Consider the following 7,280-nt stretch of genomic DNA (forward strand, 5'->3'; position numbering starts at 1 on the left):
TGAAAATGGGACCTTTAGTACCGGTTCGTGCCATGAACCGGTACTAATGCCTCAAAGCCCATTAGTACCGGTTGGTGGCACCAACCGGGACTAAAGGTCTAACCTTTACTCCCGGTTGGTGCCACCAACCGGGACTAATGGGCATCGCACCCTTTAGTCCCGGTTCGTGGCACCAACCGGGACTAAAGGGCCCAGGTGAACCGGGACTAATGCCTTAGCCGCACGAACCGGGACGAATGCGCACATTAGTCCCGGTTCGTGACTGAACCGGGACTAATGTGAATACTGCCCTGTGACCAAAGCCATGTTTTCTACTAGTGTCTACGAATCCAACCCTTCCATAATCAGGTCTCGACGCCCGCATCTACCATTTGCAGCGCCATCGTGGCGGATCCTGCACTTGCGGGTGGTCGAGCAGGCCGACCAAGCCCATGGAGGTAGGAGGAGGCCTTGGGGAATGGGCATGGTGAGAGCGGCCAGCCATCGGCGGAACCGCACTGCCATCTCCCATCTCCTGGTGCTCGCTAGGTGGAGCATGGATTCGGCGATGTGCATCTGCTAAATGAACCGCCCGTCCGGTCACCTCCGTACAAGGTATGCATAGGTTTTGTTTTGTTGTCAACTCAAGTGGTGATTCTTTGATGGGTTCAAACTTCCAATTTGATAGGCCTACAAAAGAAGAGCAGAGAACATCCCTCTTCCTTTACATCTACAATTGAATTTACAGGTGATTGTTCCATGGAGTTCAAGTATTTGTCAAATTGCTTGCAAAGAATATAATGCAATGTTGATAGGTTTATTGATATGCCTCGTATGCAAGCTCCTGACCCAATGCAGAAGTTTTCTATTGTGGAAAAAAGATGTCAGTTTCATCTATCAATGTTGGCAAAGTAAATCTTATAGCAGAGGTGGAACTTAATATTTCTTGACCTTTCAGATCCTAAAGTCACGTGGATTTGCCCTCGAAAGGGGTAGTAGTTGGTAATGTCCTTTTGCGAAGTATTTGTCGTGATTTCTTTTCTCAAGAAGGCATTAGTATGTATAACGCAACATAACATTTGGACCGGGCAACATTGGCTCTACTTAGCTTGTTGAACGATGAAACATTAACCACCAATGCTTTATTTACATGATCTTTGTAACAATAAGTTGTACACTGCTAGATGTATCACTACAATACATAACTTAGAAATTCAATGAGGTTCACCCTTCTCAAATAGAAAAGGCTCAGGAAATCCATCCTTTGTATAAAAGTTTAGCCTCTTAACTACCAGAGGACAAGGCAGGTAATCAAGGGATACTCGACTATTGACCTACCGAAGGACACATAACTTCATGTAGACGCTACCACCCAAGTCCTTTATAAGGATAAAGGTAGGCTTCCCCAAAAAAACATGAATAGCATGTTCCTCATTTCACTTCTTTGTCTTCAAATTTCCCAATCTTACTTGTTCATCATTTGTTGTGTCTCCGCACAATAAATATTTGAGTTTGATAAAATGGCATAGCAGGCACCGGGAATCATCCATTGATGTTAAGAACAAAAGCATGCACATTTTCCCGATGTGTATCCATTGCATCCAGATGGGTCTGCTCAGTCAAATGTTCACCATCCACTAGCTGGGTTGTCCACCTATAATGTACGCCAAATTCTCACTACATACGTTGTACTGAGGAAGAAGTAGCGTTATCTGCTGCTTTGACTATTTACATGGTGTGCACTGGAACAAGACGCTATAGCAACTTCCATTCCCAACATCATGTGCCACGCTGCCAGAAAGAACAGGAGTAGTAGTAGCTCGGTGCATCGCCCTGGTAGCCCATAAAGAGGAGGACGTCGAAGAACTGCGTTTTAAAGTCACAACAATATATGTGGCCCGGGAAGTAGCGAGCATGGTGGCTTTGTCGTCCAAATCTCGAATTTTGGTGTAGATGTGATGCGAGGGCTTTTTGTTTCTCGTTTCAAAAACCGGAACTCCTTTACAATGATGCATGGTACGATAACAAACCTAGCTGGTGACACGACGTGCGTGCATCTGCATACTCAATCCCATCTCTTTTTGGCTCCACCTCTTCTTCCTCCTCGGAACCACCCCCACTCTCGATCTCTTCCCCTCCCCACTCCACTAGATGGAAAAGAAGTTACAACAACAAAAATCTGTCCTCACCCTCCCACCCCTATTTCACAAGCACAAAATGCTTTATCACTCATACATACATGTGTGTTATGCCCTACCTTGCGGCGATTCAAGCCACCATTGCACACTTCACTATCGATTGGTCGGTCTGGCATGTGGGGATGTCAATGGAGGAAACAACCGGTAAGGCACCGGCGGCACATGAGGTGTGTGCCGCGTCGAGGGCACCTTTCCGTCTTGTCCACACCTCCGATGCTGACCCACTGCCTGCACTTAGTCGACTGGTACCTCGTCCTCGCTATAGGAGAAACGTATGCCCGTCCGTCCATGTCTAGATGAAACACTCATTTTCTCTATGGACGAGAGGAAGTGTGTTGAATCCATATCCAAATTGTTTGTTTCGTAATTTATTACACACAAGTTTTGTTTGAGCATCTCATTACCCGCAAAGTGTTCTCTCCATTCAAATCCATGGTGATACATACTATAGAGAAAAATGCAACTTTTGAGGGCAAGCTTGAGCTTGTTCAAGCCTGCCCCTTAGATTTGCCCCATCGACAGCAGTACTTAATGTTAGGTGGCATAGCGAAGCGCACATCTTCCTCTCAGAGCTATTGATCGAGTAAGGACTCGTAATTTAATGTCAATGCTAGCACCCCATTCCTTTATAATGAGCAAACTAGATTTTCTTAAGCAAAAGATGAATAACTCGTTCCTCATTTTACTTCATTGTCATGAAATTGTCCGTTTTATCATGCATTATTTGTTGTCTCTCCAGCCAATAAATATTTGAAATCCATAGCATGTGCATAGAGGCACCAATAATTACCAACGAAATACTAAAGTTACAATGTGGACCACTTCGTTTAGATTGGCGCCCAGCCCTCCATCTTACTTTCTAGCATCACCTCTTCTTTTTCGGATGACTGTCGCACCCACTATCGTTGCCGTGTATGTCATGCTCTTATGACATCTCAAGAAATAAACCACATGATATGTTTCTTCTTGTCAGTGATATGGAATGGTGATTGGAGGAGATTGGTTCGTGGCGCTCAATGGTTCATCACGCCAACACATACGACATCTTGTTACTGGAGTGTGGAACAAGTGATGAATCTGGTAGAGTTGAGTCGCACCAAAATGGTTACATCTAAATACAAAATAACAGAGCATTGCAACACGAAGTGGATTAATCTCTTTAAACAGTTTGACAGTTGAAAATTTTCTTGCAAAGAGCTATTTAACCACAAAGGTATGGGCTTGAGGCCGAGGATTCTTGCGCATGGGGGGCAGTGGGAGAAGAGAATCGATATGATCCATATATATATGGTCGCTTCAAATAAAAATAATGAACTTAAAATACCAAATTGTCTATCAGTGTTGGCAAAAGACATTCTAAAGTATGGTGAAACTTAATAATATTTTACCTTTCAAATCCTAAAATCACGTGCATTTGAACATGGAGGTAGTACCGGTTCGTAGTGTTCTTTTGCTAAGTATCATCGTAATGTTTTTATCAAGGAGGTACTAGCATGTACAATGCAACATGGCATTTGAACTAGACAAAGTTGGCTCTACTTAGCTTGTCAAGAATGAAACATTAGCGCTGACTTTACAAAGTAATAATAAGTTTTGTGTGTTGGGTAGGTGTGTCTTCTTAATGTAGAGGTCGGAAGTCTAATAATCCCTCCGGTCCATATTACTACTAAAGCTGTACTAAAACAACACAAGTAATATGGACCGAAGGGAGTGGTGTTTTATTCTTTAAAAAGAAGAAAGGTGCAACCTATTCGTCAAATGCCTGAAATCATATTTTCCGCCGGTCAATTCTGTCGTCTGTTTGATCTAAAAGATATGTCCAAATGTGTCTCTTCTTCGTCAGAACGGTTTTGTCTCCTCAGACACGATTTGTCTCTCTCACCCTTCTCCTTTCATCCCACGCCTCCAGCACCTCATGCCTTGCCTCTGTCGATGTCACGTCCAAGCCCTTGCCGGCGAGGCCGAGGCCATCTGTGGCATTGACGTCCCGAGATTGGGTATTGTCCAATCTGAGAGTGAGTCCAAATTATATGTACAATCTTATGGAGCATTGTTTGTTTAAAGCTCTTGTATCCTCTGAGTCGGAATAGTACTTAACTTGCTTTGATCACAACATTTTTGTTGCTGAAGCTATAGAAAATGGGACGCACAAATTTTCTTTTAGAAGAACTTTATATGGGCAATCTTAGAATTACAGAATAGCTTGAAAGAGGGTGTGAAGAAGTCATCATTCATGGGGGAAAAGATCAAACTCTGTGGATGATGTCTGCTGACAGGAAATTTTTAGTCAAGTCTCTTTATATGATTCTTTTTAAGAATAATTCTGGTTTCCCGTATAAATTATTATGGAAAATCAAGATTCCTGCTAAAATTAAAGTCTTCCTTTGACTGGTTAATAGAAATAGTATATTAACTAGATATAATCTTCTTAAACAAGGATAGAAAGGAGATAAAGTTGTGTTTCTGTGGGCAAGATGAAAGCATTGACCACCTTCTTTCACTACTAGAAAAACAGCTATAGCCAACATGGACACTAATGGCGCACTATACATGTGGTGCGTCATTACTAAATAGTAATGGCGCACCATGTGTAGCTGTGCCATTAGTAACCAAAACAGTAATGGCGCACCATGTGTAGCTGTGCCATTAGTAACCAAAACAGTAATGGCGCACCAGGTGAAAAGTGCGCCATTTACTAAGTTTGACCAAGGTTTGACCTAGTCATACACATATTAATGGCGCACTTTGTATAGGTGCACCATTACTAAGTTGACATAGTAATGGCGCACCTTTACAAAGTGCGCCATAACTATGTGTATGACTGGGTCAAACCTTGGTCAAACTTAGTAGTGATGCACTTAGTAATGACAAACTTAGTAATTACTATGTCAAACTTAGTAATGGCGCACCTATACAAAGTGCGTCATTACTAACTTTGACCAAGGTTTGATCAAGTCATACAGATAGTAATGGCGCACTTTGTGAAGGTGCGCCATTACTAAATGCACCCCCCCCTTGGACCGCTTTTTCAGTTTAAAAAATAAAAGAAAATGATGGAAATGTCAAAAAAATAAAACAAAATAAGTTTCCCATGTGATATGTGGTCTAGTTGTTGGGAAAATTTACAAATATGAATTTCGACTTTATTTACAAAATCTCTTTGGAATTTAGTAAAATGGGCATAACTTTTGCATACGAACTCGGATTATATGAAAAATCATTTACTCGAAAAGTTACATCCGAATTCAACGGGGGGAACCCCGTTAAAGATTTTTAGAATCCCCAAAAACCTAACAAAATAAAAGATATGTGGCTTTTAAGATCTAGAGGGGGGAATGGAAAAAATTTCAAACTTAGTAATGGCGCACCATTTGCTAGGTGCGCCACTAGTATCAGAAAAAAATTGGTTTAGAATTTTTTTTGGAAATAATGTTTAAAATATGATACGTAATATGACCGGAAAGTTTGAAATATTTTTTCAAAATTTCATCACACTCATGAACATGAACAAAGTCCTAGACATCAACAAGGTTTAATAGGATTGATATGATAGATATATCAACAAGTGCCTGTTAAGTGAGCTGGTGCTGGGGTTGGATAGAACTGAGAAGTTAAGCGTGCTCGGGCTGGAGTAGTGTGAGGATGGGTGACCTTCCGGAAATTTTGACCACGGAGTGCGATTTGACTTGAGATTAAGCATATTGACCCGAGATTAAGCCATAGTGACCCGAGATTAAGAAAAAACGAAAAACAATTCTGAAAAAAAAAGAAAAAAATTTGTTAGTAATGGCGCACTTCTATGTGGCCATTACTATTAGTTACTAGTGGTGTGTTAATAGTGGCGCGCCTATAGTGCGCCATTAATAGCAAAAACTGATGCGCCACTAACAGCCTTTTTCTAGTAGTGTTTCTCCTGTTCCGCTGCTAGGCTGATTTGGAGCCTACTTCAGAGTTCTTCTGATTTGAATTCTACCCATGTAAATCTAATGATTTCTTTGACAAATAGATCAAGACATATCGGAAACCTGGCAAAAAACTTGTTCTTGTCGAGGTCTCGGCTCTATTTTGGTCTCTCTGGAAGTGTAGAAATGATGTGATTTCTAATAGAAAGAAAATTTATGATCCGATTGTGCTGGTGAAACTAATGGGTAATTGGATCTCTGATGGGTCCATTCTGTAGATAAAGGACGCAAAGGCAAAAATGTTGATGCTGGGAGCAAGACTAGTCGAGCAGGTGGCAAGTGAAGTGTTTCGCTCTTCGCAGGGATGGAGACCTAGAGTCCCTCGACTTGGTGTCTAATTCCAGAGACGCAGAAGTGAAGTTCGATGGGCCTTTTGTGCTGCTGGTTGTTGAAGTTGGCTGTTGGTTGTTTTGTTGGCTCTAAGTTGCTTTGTCCTAGTGTTCCTTTTGTGTTGGTCCCTACAAAAAATGGTTGATGTCTGTTGCTCTTGGCATGTGCTTAACCTTATTTTGGCCCTTGCTATTCGGGTCTGTAATAGAACCTTAGTTTGAATCTTATTATGCTCGTAACTTCGTACGTTGTGCATATTGTTTATAGATGCTTAAGATTATATGGTTTCATCGTCATATGAAATCAAAGAGGAATGCCTCTCTTTTTCTAAAAAATAAATCCTCTGAGCTACCGGAGGACGGAGCACATAATCAAGGGATGCCTAACTATTAAACTGCCTGAGGATCCATGGCTTCATATCAATGATATGCTACCCCTCAAGTCTTTATAAAGTGCACCCGAGCTAGGCCAGCCCCCCGCAGCAAAAGATGAATAGCATGCTGCTCGTGTACTTCTTTGCGTTAGAATTATCCAATCTTACATGTTGTATCTGCACAACACGGACTTGAAACAGTGTAGGCATGGAAGGCACCAGAAATTACCCATGGATCCTCGAGGGATTTTATAGGAGGCAGTGTGTTTGCTCGATGTTTCACAACAAGCAACGCCGACGAAGAAATCGCCAGCTGCCACGTCACCAGGTTTCTGCTGCTACAATTCCTGAGTGTGCATCGGCTGCTTCGATCCCATCCGTGACTCGATGTGCGGTGCCCTGCACATTCCAGCGTCGAGTGCCACAACGCCGGAAAAA

The 7,280-nt window shown here is 42.1% G+C and overlaps 1 long non-coding RNA gene across 1 annotated transcript in view; it reads left to right on the forward strand.

The window, feature by feature from the left end:
* LOC123126060 (uncharacterized) overlaps window positions 1-6,673 on the forward strand; it is a 14,136-nt gene extending 7,463 nt beyond the window's left edge. Inside the window, exon 3 of the long non-coding RNA XR_006461548.1 lies at window positions 6,358-6,673. This is a non-coding gene — a long non-coding RNA (uncharacterized lncRNA). The remainder of the gene's footprint in view (window positions 1-6,357) is intronic.
* The last annotated feature ends 607 nt before the right edge of the window (window positions 6,674-7,280 follow it).

Source organism: Triticum aestivum, chromosome 5D, assembly GCF_018294505.1.
Source record: "Triticum aestivum cultivar Chinese Spring chromosome 5D, IWGSC CS RefSeq v2.1, whole genome shotgun sequence".
NCBI classification, from domain to species: Eukaryota; Viridiplantae; Streptophyta; class Magnoliopsida; order Poales; family Poaceae; genus Triticum; species Triticum aestivum.